We start from the raw sequence: 18,475 nt of genomic DNA on the forward strand, positions 1-18,475 counted from the left end.
TGCGTCGACTACTGTTTACTCAATAAGGTCACGATCAAGAACAAGTATCCTCTTCCCAAAATCGATGACTTGTTTGACCAACTTCAGGGTATCATTCTTTTCTTTAAGATAGACCTCAGATTCGGCTATCATCAGCTTAGATTCAGAGAATGTGACATTCTGAAAACACCTTTCCATACTCGGTATGTCATGTATGTCCTTAGTTTAAATGTCTATGATGAATTTATATCATTGATACTTAATTCCTCAGGACTCAGTTGAGTATCAAAGTTATTCTTTCATGTTTTGGGTCCTCATGTTCTAACCTTTTAGTGACCTCTCCTGATGCCATGATTAGTTGAAATTATATGTGTGTTTTTTGAGCTAGTGCATGAAATATTTAAGGATAGAGATTAGAGGAAAATGAGAAAGATCCTTTTGTGTTTATTTGCCTACAAGTTCATGTGTAATAATAAAGATAGGCTTGAATATCATAGTGGTGTACAAGCGAGTTGAGTGTAAGATTTTAGTATGATTTAGTATATGTAACCAGTAATCCAGTCTAGCAGTCGAACAAATAAGTTCCTATGGTTTTCCATCTTTCCTATTCATAAGGTAATTCACGTTCATGCAAATTTCAAATTCATATCAATTTGGGCATATGTATCAGTTTCAGATCCCAGATATTCAGGAATGATTCAGTCCATAAGTTTCCCATACATCATCTCAGGCTTTCCTTAGTATTTCAGCCAAGTCAGTATCATTCGAGGGATGAAGTATCCCAAAGGGGAGAAATATTTTAATACCTTGAGTATTTATGTCTTAAACCTTTAATTTTTCTTCACAAACTTGGATCCAGGTTGAAGTAACAGTTACTCATCAGTTCAATCTCTCATTTCTATCACAGCCTTACAATCATTTTTATGTCATTGCATGTATCAAGAAATTAGTTCAGTTCATGATATTCAATTTATATATAATGTTTTAGATTCAGTTATGCAATCATGTTCTAATTCAGTCACGTTTAAAATATGATCTAAGTTGCCTTCGTACAATAGTCTTAGTCTAATCAGTCTCATTCTAGTTCGAATGTTCCCAAGGGGGAGATAATGTAATAGCCTACATTTTTGGGCTAGTCTTTGAACCATCATTCCTATGGGTATAAGCTATAATCTAAATGATTCCCATGTGAATATAAGTTTCATGATCTTTATTTTAATGTTTGGTTTGCTTTTGAGGTGAAAAATGTTCATAATAATAAATTAGAACAAAGTTGAGCTTAGAGCCTTTGATTCGTCCAAAGTTTGATATTCGATTCTACAAGAGTCTACTTTAAACATGTATAACTTTTTATATGCATAGAATTTTACAGGTCTAGACATACTAAATTGTAGATAATTGAATTATCTTTCCAACGATACCAATTTTGCCTAAATTCGACACCAGAGCAAAAAGTTATGGCATTTTCCGTGTGAGGCAGAAAACCGATGCGATAGAGACCGATAGCGATGCGGTAGTGATGAGGTAGCAACATGATAGCAATTTGATAGTGACACAACGCATTGGCTTGCATGTTACAGAACTGTTTCACATGCTAATTCAGTTTCTAAAGGGTTTAGGGGTACTTTGGTCACTTCCCCTCACCAAAATCCACCCATAACACTTAATTTCAGCCCCTAAAATTAATATACACTCAATTATTCATATTTTCTCTAAAATAAAAACCCTAAGCTCCTCAAAACACCAAGAACTTCATTAATTTTTCTTCAAGAAAAGCAAGAACTCAAGTTTCCTAATTCAAGAATGCTTTCAAGATTGTGCTTTCCCTTCAAATTTAAAGCTTTAAGTTATGTGTGAGCTCATCAATGAGTCCTCTTTCACCCATGGAGCCCCAAAACTCTTTTCTTTTAATTAAAGAATGAAGCTTCCATTACTATGATATTTTGTATGTTAAAAAAGATTGAATTTCATGTTTCATGATGTTTTTAATTCAATTCAGCCTATGTATGATTCCATAAAAGATTTTAAGTTCCTCATGCTATGAATTTAAATTTCCCAGGATTTATTCAAGTAAATTCCATGGCAGATCCTAAATTCATGATGTTTAGTAATATTCTCATGTTTAAATTCATGCCTTCCACACGTTTGATGAAATTCCCATATCATTTTAAGACAATTTCAAGATGAATTCCCAAGCCATGAACTTTGCCATGTAACTCTATTTTTCCCTCATGTTTAAGAAATTCCTACATTGAAGCTATGAACTTGACATGTTTTGATGAAACACTCAAGTCCTATTTCAAGTGAATTACATATAAATTTCCCAATTCATGATCTTAGTTAAGTAATCATGCTATGCTCCCATGTTTAAGATATTTTCATGCCCAAGTTCATGATCCTCATGTGTTTGATGAATAGCCCCATATTAAAGTATTAATCTCCACGTGCTTGGTAGAATGCCCGTGTGAATTGAATAGGGTAATCATGACTTGTTACCATGTGTTCTCATTCATGTACAAGTCCATAACCTTCAAGTGTTTGATAAAATATTTTAGTGAATGAATTGTGAACAATTGACAATGGTTATGCTTTTCAAGATCATGCTATGCTTTACTTTTTATGCTATCAAGTCCTGGGGGCATTCAATACCCAAAAATCTAGTTGTTGACCTAGAGCTATAGTAATTACAGGATAGTCTTAGAAATATCACAATCAGTAGTATTCAATCAGTACAGAACTCAATGCATTCAGTCAGATACCAGAACTCATTGAACTCATTCCAGTTTAGTTAGTAAACATGATCAGTCACAGTTCAATCCAGCCTAGTACAGTTTATAAATTAGTTCAGTTCCTATTCAGTTGAGACTAGGATTCAGCACCGAGTGAACCCAAGGATGGGGACTCACCTGTCGTTAGAAGATGTGATCCTTATAAGTAGTCCTTGTGTTCCAAAACTACGTATACAACATAGGTTGAGACATCAACCTGCCAGATTGAGGGTTGATGTGGTATTTACCTGCCAGATTGAGGGTACCAACGTTCTCATTCAGAGCACCTTCCAGATTAAGAGCAACTCTCCAGTTTGTCTTTACCTGTGGCACGGTACTGACACCCTTCCAGCTGGGGTTATAGGTTGGACCCCAATCAGTTCAGAAAGGGGCATATCAGTTAGATGATTACTCCCTACAATTTTAGTTTCAGACTCATTATAGAACTCAATTTAGTTTTATAGAATTAGGACTATCAAAAATAGTCACCTAGTTACCAATAACTCAGTTATCAGTAATCACAGCTTGCATTTATGTAGTTATTAGAACTCAGTATTCAGTTCCAGTATGAGTCTTAGTTACAGTCTTAGTTACAATCTCAGTTACAGTCTTAGTTATAGTCCTAGTTACAGTCTCAGTTATAGTCTGAGTTACCTTCTTAGTTATAGTCTTAGTCATAGTCTCAGTTGAGTAATCAAATCAGTAACTCAATTTAATTTCAGGTTTGCTTGACCATAGCGTATAGTTATCAACTATTCAATTATCAGTATTTCAGTACCTCAGTTTCAAGACTATTTTAGAATCATGTTATACGCTTGGTCTTACATTCTCAAATAATATAGTTTTCATGAATTCATGCTCAGTTATATCATGTTACTCAGTCAGTTCTTACCTCATATGCATAATACTCTATAGTTTCAGTCCAGTTATTCAGACTAAGTATAGTTCAGTCTTACATACCCAGTATTCAGCTCTTAGATATTCAATTAATTAGATAAGTTAGTATGTTTGATTGTATATTCAAACTATGCATTCGTGCTCAGTGTGACTGTATATTTAGATCCTTAGTTTATGTCAGTCTCCATCACGTAGTTTCAGACCCAGTTTTCACACAGTATCCACATCTTATCATATTCCAGCTTTAGTTATACTTATATTATTAAAAAAAGTTTATATAAACTAAGTGTAGAGATTCATAATTTTATCTGAGAATGTTTGTCACTCATGCTTTAAGATATTTCAATTTTTAGTATATTCCATCCTATTGGTGAGTCTGCTTATACTTAGCATGCATATTTTACGATTATGCGTGAAATCAGTTTACTTATTACATTCACCCCTACATACTCAGTACATTCCAGAAGACTTATCCACATATATGTATATGTGCTACATTGTCTCATAATGTAGGTATCAGTTATAGCCTACGAATCATGATAAGATAGTTGCAGATTCTAGCCAACAGGTGATGAGTTTTATTACTTCGGAAACTCCATACAGTTTTAGTTCATGTACAGTTCATTTATTTTCATGTGTATTGATTAGTGGTAGTTGAAGGCATGTACCAGCTATCTATAGTCAGTATAGTAGAGGCTTCATAGATGTCAGTCAGAGTCAGCCATGTAATTTTAGTTTCATCCTTCATATTTATCAGATTGTAAAGATTTATCACGATTGTATATATTTTAGATTTTTACATTGATTATGTTTCCGCATAGTAGAATAGCTATTTATTATGTTATAATTCATTTGCTTAACATTATTCCAGTTCATGGGGTTATCTTGGGATCACTTGTTGTTCCAAGCACCATGTGACGACTAGGGGGTAGTCTCGGGTTATTACAACTAGTATATTCAGACTTAGCGAATTTCAAGAACACTGTTAGCAAAGGAGAAAGTAAGAATTACATAACTTTTGTTGATGACTATTATAGATACACTATGGTATATCTTATTAAGTCTAAAAATGATACTGATAGCTTGTTTTAGAAACTCAAAGTAGAAGTGAGAAGTGAAAAGCCAATTAGATAGAAAAATCAAGAGTCTTAGATTTGATGGGTGCGGTGAATATAGTACTAAACTCTAGAGGATTTTTGTGATAAAAAATATATTATACATGATGTTAGTGCTCTCAATAATACCCATCAAAATAGTGTAGTTGAACGAAAGAATTGAACTCTGAAGAAAATGATGAATTCTATGACTATCTGACAATATGTAGGGAAAAGCTATCTTGTCTGCATATTATATTCTTAATAGTGTCCTTAGTAAGAAGTTGTACAAGACCTTATATGATTTGTGAAAAGGGTTTACCCCCAAACTTAGAATTTCTAAAAGTGTGGAAGTGTTTGGTTAAGGTTGATCTACCTGAATTTCAATGAGAAAATGTAGGCTTCAAAATTTTTGACATTGTCTCTATTGGTTATGCTCAAAACATTGTACTGCATATAGATTTATATCATTAAATAATCATTTTATTTGTGAATCTAGAGATGCAGAATTTTTTCAGATTATTTTTTGTTTGAAAAATAATGTTCCTAGTGATGTGTAAAATAATGTTTCTATATATATGTCTGTTAACTATCTTTTTGTGTCTTCTCCTATTCTAATGAGCCTGAAAATGAACCTAGAAGGAGTAAAAGATGTAGAATTGAGACTAGCTTTGGTCTTGATTTTATCATTAGTTCTTGACTGAGAATTTTGATATTCATATTTTAAATAAGAATTAGTGCTTTTTATTTAATAGAAAAAGACCCTAAGACTTATGATGAAGCAATGAGATCAATAGATACATTATTTGGGACAGAGGTTGTTAAAAGTGTATTAAGTTCTATAGTTTCTAATCACACTTGGAACTTATATGATTTGTCCAAAGATTATAATATCATAAGTAGCAAGTAGATAATTAAGAAGAAATTGGGACCTGATGGTATAATTGATAGTTATAATGCTAGACTTGTGATTAGAGATTTTAACCAAAAGAAAGGTGTTGATTATTTTGATAATTATTCACTAGTGACTAAAATATAAACCACTAGGACTCTTATTGCTCTAGACACTATTCATAATTTAGTGGTACACCAAATAATTGTCAAAATGATATTTTTTTAAAATGAGGTTTAAAAGAAGAGATCTATATGATTCAACCATAGGGTTTGTGGTCCCAGAACAAGCGGATGAAATATGCAAATTGAGGAAGTCCTTATATGAACTAAAGTAGACACTTAAAAAGTGATATGAGAAGTTTAATGTCATATTAACGGATAATGATTTTATTATTAATTTATCTGATATTTGTGTTTATAAAAAATAATAGGATTAGGCTTTGATATTATATGTTTGTATGTGTATGATAGATTAATGTTTGGCACTAATGTGAATGTTTTTAATGAGACTAAGAAATTATTTTTTTTTCTAAGTTTTAAATGATACATCTTTTGAGAAGTTGATGTGATTTTAGGGATTAAAATCAAAAGAATTATTAATGGTTTATTTTTATGTCTTTCTCATTGTATTGAAAAGAAGTTGAAAAGGTTTGATTGCTTTGATGTAGTTTTAGAGAGAAATCCTTATAATCCTAGAATACACTTAAAATATAAAAACAATTCGAGTGTTTCTCAAATTGAATATGATAAAATAATTAAGAGTGTAATGCTTCTCATGAACTATACTTACCTGATAGCTTATGCTATTAGCAGAATGAGTAGATATAATCATAATGTTAGTAGTTAACATTTAAATATTCTTCATCTCTGGTTAAGGTACTTAAGAGATACTATAAATTGGTGTTTGTATTTCAAAAAAATTTCTATTATTTGAAAAGTTTTTGTGATGCATATTGGATAACTAAATATGATGAATCTAGCTCAACCGGTAGCTATGTATTTACTTTAGGTGTAGGTGTTTTTCCATGGAAGTGTTCAAAATAGACTTGTATAACACATTCTACCATAAAATCTGAATTAATTTCTCTCAAGTTGAATGGATAAGAAACTGCGCGAAAGGAATACCTTTTGACAGATGCGTCATTATATGGAAGACAAGTCTCATCGATCGCTTAATATTATGACTCACAAGAGGCAATGGATAACTAAAATTAGTGTGTATTGTGAAAAAAGACATATATGCATCAGACATGATACAGTTAAACAGTTATTGAAACATGATGTTATTTTCTTAAAATATATAAGTTCCAAAAGAAATTTAGAAGATCCTTTAACCAAAGGTTTAACAAGAAAAATGATCCTTGAATCATCGAAGGGAGAGGGTTAAATCCCATGGATTGAGGTTGTATGGTGGATGGCCATTTGTGGTTAAACAAAGCCATATATGTCCTCAATATACACTATATATCCTATCCCTTTCTAGAGCACTCATGAGATTTATAATGTGTGTACATAATCATAGAAGAACTTTTTGAGTATCATGGAGTTTGCAGAAAAATCAAGTATATGGTATGTACTGTGCAGGTTTTAACTTATGTCTATTTAGTTTAAGAGTACTTCACTTTGTGGATATTTATTGTTGTCTAATTTCACTGCGTGTCTATTCAAATCTAAGATATTAATGCTTAAGTACATATTCCTTTCTTTTGTCCATAAATTGTTTTCATTCTTTATCTTTCCATTGGTGGAGGATTGATGATGTTATTTCCTTTAATTCAAAGAGTAAACAAATAACTATTGTAACTTTCCATAATTAATCGACATAATTTATCTAAATCATACGAATATGTGGAATGGGAGAATTGAATAACTTATTCATAAATAGTTCTCTTAAAAAATTAAAGTGGTCTAAAAGACCTTTATTAAATAAAAAGGTAATTACATTCAGGCCTCAAAATGATTTTATCCACTATGATTAAAGTTCCGAAATTAACAACAAAGTGCACATTCTAGAAACAACAAAAAAGGAAAGTGATAAATCTGATCGTCTTCTCCTTAATCTTCCTTGATTTCGATCTCTTTGATGTCTTCTTGATTGAGTGTTGTCATTACGCGAGACTCCTCTTAGTTGTAACACTGTGCATAGAGTCACACGTGACCCCAAGATAACCCATGTCCTGGCATAAGCTATGATTAAAATAGTGAGAAGAATATAACTAAAATAAATTGATGTTGAATAACAATAAAGTCAATATTGATGTTGTCTAAAATACTCGATAAATCTAAAAACATGTCTAACTGTATGTCTATTTGAAAGCCTCTAAATCATGATGAGCTACTGGGATAGGGCCCCAGCTAACTCTAACTAACTAAAATAATGTAAAATACTAAAAATAAACAAATGATAGTTAGTCCTCGACTGACGAGGACACACCAAGGCTACAGCTGAGTGGAACAGGAGCGTGCTAAGTGCGGTCCAAGTACTGAGCATCTATACCTATACTATGAGATAATATATCACAGACAAGTATGAGTTCAGTACGTTGAATGTAAATAGTATGAGAGATGGAAGAGATTAACCGGTATATAAGATAAACATAAATGTGGAACATGTAAACTAAATGCAAGACCAAGTATAAACATGTGCTGGATAGACTAAATAACTGAATACTAAACACTTGGTCAAGAAAAATCAAACTAAATATAAACTGACATTGAACCGAGGACTATGGGAGCTAACAATAACTAGTATTCTCCAATTTGAGTTAATCGGGGTCCAACTTATAACTGCAGTTGGAAGGGTGTTAGTACCTTACCAAGGGTATCAACACTAGCTGGTGTGGATCTACTAAAATAATGTCCCAAGGGACTAGAGTGTTAGTCCTCTACTAGTGGGTGACCCTTCATAACCTTTGGAGGAACTATAGTTCTGAAACTTAAGGACTTCTACTAAAGGTCTCAATCCTGAACTGGCGGGTGAGCCTTTATCCCTATATTCACTCGGTTCTAAGTACTACTCCCAACTAAACTGACACTGATAACTGATAATAGATAACTGCTTAACATGATCTGATAACTTATATATGCTCAACAGGACAATATTCTGAATTTAGCAACATTAACATGATCTAAATGGCTTATAATATAAAAACTGATACATGAATGACTATCTAGGTATCGAGTGTTCATAACCCTCTAGCTTTGACTAATGCAACTAAATATGATGACATTTATGGATCATGATGAGGAGAATTTCATATTTAAAACCAACAAACTTAATAACTTTATGATGGGGAAATTCATGATTTTGAACATGGGGAATCACTACTCTCAAGGAAAGAACATATTCATGGTATAATTACAGACATAAATTAATGAGAGAAGCGAAACTCATATTTGGCCCAAAACCCAATTCAATTAGAAGAGAATTTTGTTTGAGAATTTAAGATTTCTTAGGACTCAATGGGTGGAAGGGACCCATTAATGAAATCACACATATTTGTAGTGAATTCCTTTAGAACTTGTGTTTGAACTTGGAGAACCCTAGTTTGCTTTGGAGAAGAAAAGAATCACTTTATTTTTGCTAAGTGTAATGAATTAGAAGTTTATGAAGCGTTTGGTAACTTTAATCCCTCAATAACTGATGTTCGAGTGGCCAAGCAATGCGGGTTCAGGGTTAAAAAATTAGAATTTTAAAAAGCCCCTTTAAAATTCATATAGGGATTTCTGGTTCCAGTCATCATGACTCACCCAATGACTCATCATGACTTATCACTAGTCTTGGTCAGAGTCATGACTTGAGGTCCTGAGTTTTGACCCTTTAATGTTAAGGCCATGACTCTCCCTCCTCACGACTTGTTAGGTCTGAACACGAGTCGTTAAGAGTAGTCATGATCTGAGACTCAATTTTTGAATTTCTTACCTGTGTGGCAATGGGTCCATGCAATGACTCATTATACCTTATAACAAGTCATGAGTTAGACTCATTAAGGCTGGGATAAAATCTAAGACCCTCACTAGAGTGGCAACGACTCACATGTAACGAATCATTATGCATGGTGACAAATCATTGCCTGAGTCATTGTCACTAACAGTTTGAAAATCCCTTAGGAAATTTTCCATAACTTTTTTCCACAACATCGAATTAAGACGAGACTATTAGCATCAGAAATCTAATTTAATGGCCTATTCTTTAATGGGTCTAATCCGTGAAAACTTAGGGTATTATATAAATCTACATGTGTTTAAGCTAGGACACATTTGCTAAGATCTTTAGAGTTGAGTACATGGAGTTGAATATTGCTCTTTCTTTCTTGCATCCCAGTAACAAGATTAAATAAGAATGCTAAGTAATGATCTATACTCTTTTTTTAAAAAATTGATAGGCTAGCCATCAGATCTAAAGATTCGAGCTTGATTACTTCTTTTCCTGTGTTTGAGCTGATTCTCACTGTGGTATTGTCAATATCACTGTCCATCTTAACCTTTTCTCTACTAGTTTTGTGGCCGAATCTATCAATAGGTTGACCCTTTCATAATTTTTCTTCATATTCCTTTAATTAATGGGTTGAATTTCTTCTTAAATTAATACCACCACCTATTCTCCAGAATTAGTAGGACAAATAGTAAATTAGTATAGACCTAATCCTTTTCCATGTAACATATGACTCATCAAGAGACGGTTAAGTGCATACCGATATAGAGCTCAAAGATCTTGATTAGGTATCATATTATACCTTAAAGCTCTCACTAGATGCAAATACTCAAACCAAACTAGAAATACTTCTAATCCCATTTATTTTAAGTGAATGTTAGTAGTACTATTGCTACCTATCTAGTTACCTACAATATTTAAAATCATTGAGTATGCATAATTATCTGCGTGTTGTCTTTGAATCTGTGACAGTCTAGTTTATTCAAGATAGAGTGTCTGTCTGCCCTCAATTGGGATTTCTTGAACCAGTTTTATTAAGAAATTCTTAACAAAAGAAAAAACTAGGTTAATGAAAAATCATCAAGAGCATTTTAATCCTGAAGGGAATGTTCTACTCTTGTTGTCAAGTAACTCCTAATTCTATTAATGTATTCCAATTCCATAGCTACATTCCAATGAGGTTTCCATATGCCTTCTAAAATTTGAACCATTTTTAGGGAATCAGATTTCACTATAATAGGTATAACCTGAAATTGTGTGCAAAATTATAAGCATTTGTTTATATTTATAGCCTCAACCACCAAATTAGTAGATTCCAGGATTATAATACCTTTAGCAACCACTATTGACCTTGAAAAATATTTTATACAAAAATTTGTTGAACTAGGTCCAAGATTACCTTTAGAGGCACCATCAGTATTGCCCTTGAACTAGTGGATTGAAGAGGGGTTCAACTTGAAAATTTTTGAACCTATAAGTAGGTCTACATCCTTCTATAAAAATCACCATATCATACCAGGTGTTATAATCTCTATTGTCTTTAAATCTGCACCTGATAAATCTTCTTAAAGTATTATTAATTTTCTTAATCATCTAACCAATTACATATTTTCCAAAATGAAAAATAGTGTTTCTTCTCTTCCAGATAAACCAAAGTAGAATCATAGGTACTACTTGAGTGGTTGTTTTCCTTCTATGATTACCTTGACTATTCCACCACCTTTTTATATTGGTTTTCAAAAAACCACTCTGACTAATCCCAATAACTCTTGAGCAATACTCTCAAACTGATCTTGCAACCTCCCGATTTAAAAAAAAGGTTCAACAGCCTCTCTTTCCAGATTAGTACAACAACTACAATATAGAGATTCACTACCATTCCATGTATTAATCAAATGAAAGAATCTTACTATTTCTAGCCACACTCTCCAAAAACTGGTTCAAGAAATCTCCAGAAAGAATCTGAGAATCTTATTTTCTTCAACACCTTCATTAGAAACATCTATGAAGCCCTATCATAGGCTTTTACCATATCCAACTTGATAACAATATTAGTAGTCTTTCTCTTATATTAATATATGTAATCATCTCGTGAGCCAGTAATACATTCTCTATAATGTTTCTGCCTTTGATAAAGCTGGATTGGTTAGGGGAAATAATCTTAGGCAAAATGCCTTTTATCCTGTCATGAATGATTGTAGATAGAATCTTATTGAAAAAATTACAAACGCTAATTGGTGTCAAATCTGAAAATATTAGACATTAGATTTCTTTAGAATAAAGATCAAATTAGAGTGAGTAATGGATTTGGGAAGAGATTTATCATTGAATAAGTCATGAACCATTTTAACAATATCACCACCCACTATCTCCCAGCAAGATTGATAATTTTAAATCTATCTGGACCAGAAGCACTGTGACTACTCAGATTAAAAACTACCCTCCTCATTTCATCAAAGTCTAGTAACCTGCTCAGGAGAATATTTTCATTCTTCGACACCATATCTGGAATATAATAAATCAATGAGAAATCAAAAGGATCCTTTTTTCTGGAATTGATCATGATAAAAACTATACTACCTTTTCTGCTAATTACCTTTCATCTTCTAACCAATTACTATTATCATCTTGAATCTTCATGATTTTCTGTCTTTGTCTTCTTCCTTTCACTACAATATGAAAAAAAATTAGTATTTTCCCCCTTCAATGAACCAATCATACCCTACTTTCTATTTTTCATAGCTCTCCTCTAAATGCAAGTATCTGGTATACTCAACTTTTGCTCTCTGCACAACAATCATATCTCAGGTGTAGGTGATTGTTCAAATAACTATTCCTTTATTCTAGCAATTTCTTATCTTATTATAAATTTCTAATAAATATCTCCATAAGTTTTTCTGCTCCGCACTATCAGGGCCTTCTTTACCTTTTTAATCTTTCTCTTGAAGTCAAAAAAAGGAATAAAAGAAGAATCAACATCCTAGTTCTGTTTGAACACTACTTTAAACTCCTTATGTTGTGTGCCAAAATTATAAAATCTAAAAGGTTTCTTAAAATAGGACACATTATTTTCACAAAGAAATAATGCGGGTTCATGATTTGACCCATTTCTAGGTAAATCCTCAATCTTTTAGTGATTATATGTATCTAAAACTCTTCATTGGATAAGATCATGTCAAGCCTTTTAAAAATACAGTCTTCACCTACTCTCCCGTTCTACCAATTTAAAGGATTAGCTTTGTAGGGGACTTGATTCAAATATGAGGATCTCATAAATTTCCTAAAATCTTCAGCATCAATATCAATGAAAGATCTTTTCTTCTTCATTCAAGATCACATTGAAGTCACCACTTATTATTCATGGACTACTTGTTCCAGCCGTAATAGAGTATAGATCATCCCAAAGCTCCAACCTTAATTTTTCATCAAACTTTGCATAGATAATAGAAGCATACAAAAAGACGCTTAAGTATGCTTCCTAAGTCTGAAGTGTAATTCACTGATCTAAGTCTCTCACCATATTCATATCATAACCCTAAATGCCCATATTTTTCCATTATAGTTGTGAATATCATGATATATATTCAACCTTGATTTGTACCAATTAATTGTTCTACAATGTTTAAAAGTTTCTAATAAAGACACAAAGGCAAATTTATAAAAATTGTGTAAAATCTGCACCCTTTGGAAAGCTTTTCCCGACTTTACAGACCTTATATTCCATATGAGGGCTTTCAACATTTAGACCCTTTCTTAGTAACCACCTTTATCTTATGTTACACCCTGACAGGAAGAGTGGAATCACTATTCCCTTGTTTTTAGCCTTTTCTTGCTAATTCGATATAGCTCTTGGATATAAACCACCATCTTTAAGTATTTGATCTTTATTTTCTCTAGCTTTTTCTTGCTCACTCTCTGCAGTTTTGTATCTATTTTAGGGGCATGAGTTATAATGCTATGTAAAATCTTATTAGGGGATCTAATACAATGTAATCTTATTTTTCTATTATCAACTTGCACTGTTGTGGGCATCTCCATGATAGCTAATCTCTCTGAGACTTGATTTTACTTATTTGATTCTTTTGTAAATACCACTACTTGTTATTGTACTCCATTGCTTGATTTACTTTCTTCAGTACATGTGAAAGAGTTCTCCTAAATAATGGTATGAATTTGGCATTCCTCGGGTCCTTCATGATCAGTTTAGGCTGATTGACAGGCATTTTAGATTTCCTCCAACTTTCATTATTTTCTGCACACTGCTCATGGCTTGATCAATTTCAGTTGTTGCATTGTGGCTTACTATTTCCTCTTTATTTTGTTGCCTGCTAGTAAATCTCTAGTTAACCCACACTACAACAAATTTGATTATCAAGGACAGTCACTAATAAGTCATATTTCGTTGCAAAATACTTAGAGCGATAAAAAAAATCCGTCAATCAATCTTCTCCAAAAGTGGATGGCTAAAAGTAGACAAAGATGATTTAGTGTTTCATCGCCAAAAAAATTAAATTAGCTATAAAAAAAATTCCAAAATGTGTAACATTTATGAAGAATTTGTTTGTCATAAAAATATTTTTTTTTTTAGTTAATGATAACCTTTCGTCACTAAAAGGTTATTACTATTGACAAAATTTTATCGTCCCTAATTATTTTGTTCAATCAGAGACAACGCCAGTTGTCTATAGAGTTATATATATTTTGTGGTTGAACAAATGTATTTTTGTCACTAATGACAATTTTTTTGTGTACAGCAAATATTTTTGTCTTTAATGTATGAATTAATGATAAATTTATTATTATAATAAATGTTAATAATTTCGTATTTAAATCTACCATTTTGTCACTAAAATTGTATTTTTTTTTACCGACAATATAGAATTGTCACAAATTATTATGATTATTGACAATTGTGATTGTCAACAAATACAAAATTAATTTTTATCATATAAAAAGGAAGAAATTGAGATAAATATATTTTTCACTAAATATAATCAAAATTTTGAAGAACTAGTTTATTTCGTGACGAAAATATTTATCTTGAAAAGTATGATTTTTTCATTGCTAAAAATTACCTTTGATAATAAAATCTTTTGTCACTAATTAAAAAAAATGCTTAATTATTTCATATTGATATTATATTTTAAATTAAAATTTAATAAATTGAAAATAAATTGTAAAACATGCCAGATAATGATAAATTCACCCACAATCAAACAATTACGAAAACTAAAATTGCACCAAGGTAATATATCCTTAGAGGGCAAATAAAAGTAAAACAAGTCCAATGAAAAAGGAAATGTAACTGAAATATAGTAATAAATATGACTCCTATCCTAAACTAAGACAGAAATGTAGAGGTTTCTTCCAAAGTACCAATAACGTGTTGAGCTTGCAATTATTCTTCATCCAACTCTTACTTTTATACCTCTGGAAAAGAGAAGAAAATTATAATTGGTGATGATATTTTCAAATTTCAACAACTACAGAATAAATGAGAAAGAAGAAAAGAGAAGCAATAAAAATGAAACAGAAAAAATTGAAGAGAGGAGAAGACACTCTCCCTCAATATAAGTTGACAGAATCATAACCATGTAACAGGAATCATACTAACTGACAATGAATCACTCAAAAAAAGTACTTTTGCTTTCTTTCCATCCTATTTCTCTAGATTCTCTACAACTGTAAGCTTTAATTTATCTAGAATATCCGAAAGAATTGACTGAAACTGAATAATGTGATGACATGGATGAATTTGAAATTCATTAGTTCAGCACAAACATCATAACACCAAAATACTGAAACACTTCAGTGAACACTAAAAAAATGTATCTTAAGGTTCTATCCTCCAAACTATCAGACATCAAAAGACAATTCAATGAAACTGGGCTAACATAAGACAAAGCTGAGCTTCTATCAGGAAATTTTTCCAACATCTTCTAACCATAGAAACCAATTACAATTGTAATATCCTCTTTATTTTAGTACAGTAAAAAAGTAGTGTCGCACTTGAATTAACATGGCGTAGAAGTGGAAATATAGAATGGTAACTTTAACACCCCCCGTTGTTCCACAAGGCAATGATGAAAGAAAATATAAGTGGTAAATCAGGAAGTCTATTTCGTTTAGTGCTATTCTCACTCTTAATAATGAAAGCACAAGTTACATTATTACTAAAATCAGCCAGCACACATATGGAAATACAAACAATTAAGAATTTATCTGGAACTAAACCTTGGTATGAACTTGATCTATTATAAAACCAACTTTTACCAGATGTAACAACTGATATAACAATAACAACGAGCCTTTTTTCTCATCAATTTTTTTGCTACTGTTCATGTAAGATACGAAGAAAAAAGTATGGGTAATCCCTAATGAAAATGGATTTACTCATTGGTTTTATAGTTGTCCATTTTGAATCGATCTTTTCACACACTCTACTAGAGATGATGAACATGCAATGAAGAGGAAGATGGTAAGCTATGGAAAGAGCTCCGAGATAGAATATGACTCAATTGGATTGTTGTGACCAAAATTAAACAAGCTACTAATCACTCAAGCCGGAGTCTCCTTATCGAGAAAATACACTAGCCATGGATAAGGACTTTCTACTTTATTTCAGCTTAATTCTTCCTGCCAAGGTTATTCTTCCTTGTTAAGTTTTGTAGTGAATTATTTAACCCCTAAGTAATCATCAGGGGGGCATGGTTTAAAGAAGCTTAACAATTAGAACAATTCTTATCTTCAAAAATGGCTATGGAGATTTTGTCGAGAAGAAGGTAAATTGGGGAGTTTGCTAATCTTCTTAAAATCTTGAATTTTTTTTAGGTTTGTCATTGAGGCATGATAGGCCTAGATAGAAACTACACAACAAAGGCCTATTTACTGTCAGCTCATGCCACTGGAAGTTAAATACCAACCATATTTCACTCGACAAAAACCTTGGAAGTTGATTTGGAAGACCAGAAGATCCCTCTCCCCCACCAAAGGTAGCTTGTTTTGCATGGTTGGTACTTTATATGTAGGAAAACATGTCTTACTCATGAGGCTCTATAGAGGAGAGAATAGCAGATTTGTTCAAAATATGTTATGTGTGACCAGGAAATAGAAGTAAATAACCACCTATTTTTGCATTGTAAAGCTGCTACAAGTCTTTCAAAAATGTTTTTGTCTATGCTAGGAGTCAATTAGGTAATGCCTAAAACTACTTTAGAATTACTTAGTAGTTAGAAGGGAACTGGTAACTATTTTATTTGTTAGCATATCTGGTGGAAAACTATTCCAGCATGCATATGGTGAACATTATAGAAGAATTCATCATTTGTTAGATGTTGAATCTTTTGGTGTGAATACAATGTTTGTGAATACAATGTTACCTTTATCTCAAAAAAAATTGTAGTGGATTGTTCTTATGAAGTTCAGAGTGATATACACAGAAGAGGGAGGTGTACCAATAACTATCAAACTGATAAAACTAAGTGTGCAATTATGAGACATGGAAGGTGCTCATCTAACGGGTAATAGTTTGTATATTCTTAAAGAAAAGCTGTAAATAGAGCTATAATTATGACCTGGTTCTCGATTCATGTCAACTGTCAAAGGTGTAGAGTGCACTAAGGGAAGAAAAATAAGAGTTGGTTAGATTGACTTTAGATATTACGAGGCATTAGGTGCAGTTGCAGATAGTCAGAAAAAAATAAGATGGAAAGAAAGGAAAGAGTATTTTCTAGAGTTTTTCATTGCTAGTTGATGTGATTTTGGTAATCCTTATCATGTTAATCTACTATAGAAGAAGGAAGAACGCTTTAGAACTCAAAAAGACTGTTAAACCAGATAAATCATTTTTTAAGAATGTAAATTTACTTATCTATTATAATATAAATAACATATTTGGTATAAACAACAAAATCTCATTAAACATGAAGTTTTAGTTGGTGAAATACAAATATACCTAAAGTTTGCATTCTGATGAAGTTCTTTCTCCGCTGCATCATTAAAAAATTACAAAGTTAGATAGTAAATGCTATATAATTTATATATTTAATAAAGAGAAATTAAATAGAACTTATAATATAAATTTGCATTACTTCTAACCTTGACAGCGATGGGCTAACAAGAAGCTACATTTTCTTAAGTATTTTATCTTAGCGTGCAGCTGCAGTATTTAACTAAAAATTTAATGCTTTAATCTGCGAGTACAAGTCTTGTATTTGACATCACTTGTTTTGTATCTATGATTGCTGGCTTTCTACCATAGTTTCAGCTGCATTTAATCATTTTTGTAACTTATTTTGTGCACTAGCAGCTTCCTATTTTTCCTTTATTAGGGAGTCTTCTAACTCTACCGTTCTCCTTTTGTTGCCCTTGTAGTATTATGTTTAGGACCATAACCAAGATCTTTTATGTACCCCGACTTTGTACCAACTACAACATCTACAATTTCATCAAATAGTCATGGAAGACTCTCTAGAAGTATATAGAGCTTTCAAATCTGTCATGTTATTCTGCATAAAATAATAACACAAAAAAGAATACATGAAGAATATTAATCATACAAATGCAAAGGTATTTTACTAAAATATTAACTTTTTACATAGTTAGTATCATCTTCTTCATATGACTATCCTTTTTCACTCGTGTAATGAGTATGCTTATAGAACTCAATTCTATCAGGCTCTATACCTTTATGTTCCTTTTCACCCTGTATAACAAGAAAACAATATGAAATAGTATTTAGAGGTATTTGACTAAAATGAGATACAACTTACATACCAAGTCTCTTATTTATCAAACAAGACAATATTAAATAGTACAAAAGTGTCATTAGTAAAAAAAATAAAATGGTATAACTTACAATTTCAACATGAGCTACTACAAATGCTTTTGATCTCATGAAAAGATTAGAT

General features: G+C 31.9%; 1 pseudogene; it reads left to right on the forward strand.

The window, feature by feature from the left end:
• Positions 1-15,609: 15,609 nt before the first annotated feature.
• Positions 15,610-17,200, forward strand: LOC124885782 (annotated as a pseudogene).
• Positions 17,201-18,475: the final 1,275 nt, after the last annotated feature.

The sequence above is a fragment of the Capsicum annuum genome, chromosome 7 (genome assembly GCF_002878395.1).
Source record: "Capsicum annuum cultivar UCD-10X-F1 chromosome 7, UCD10Xv1.1, whole genome shotgun sequence".
NCBI lineage: Eukaryota > Viridiplantae > Streptophyta > Magnoliopsida > Solanales > Solanaceae > Capsicum > Capsicum annuum.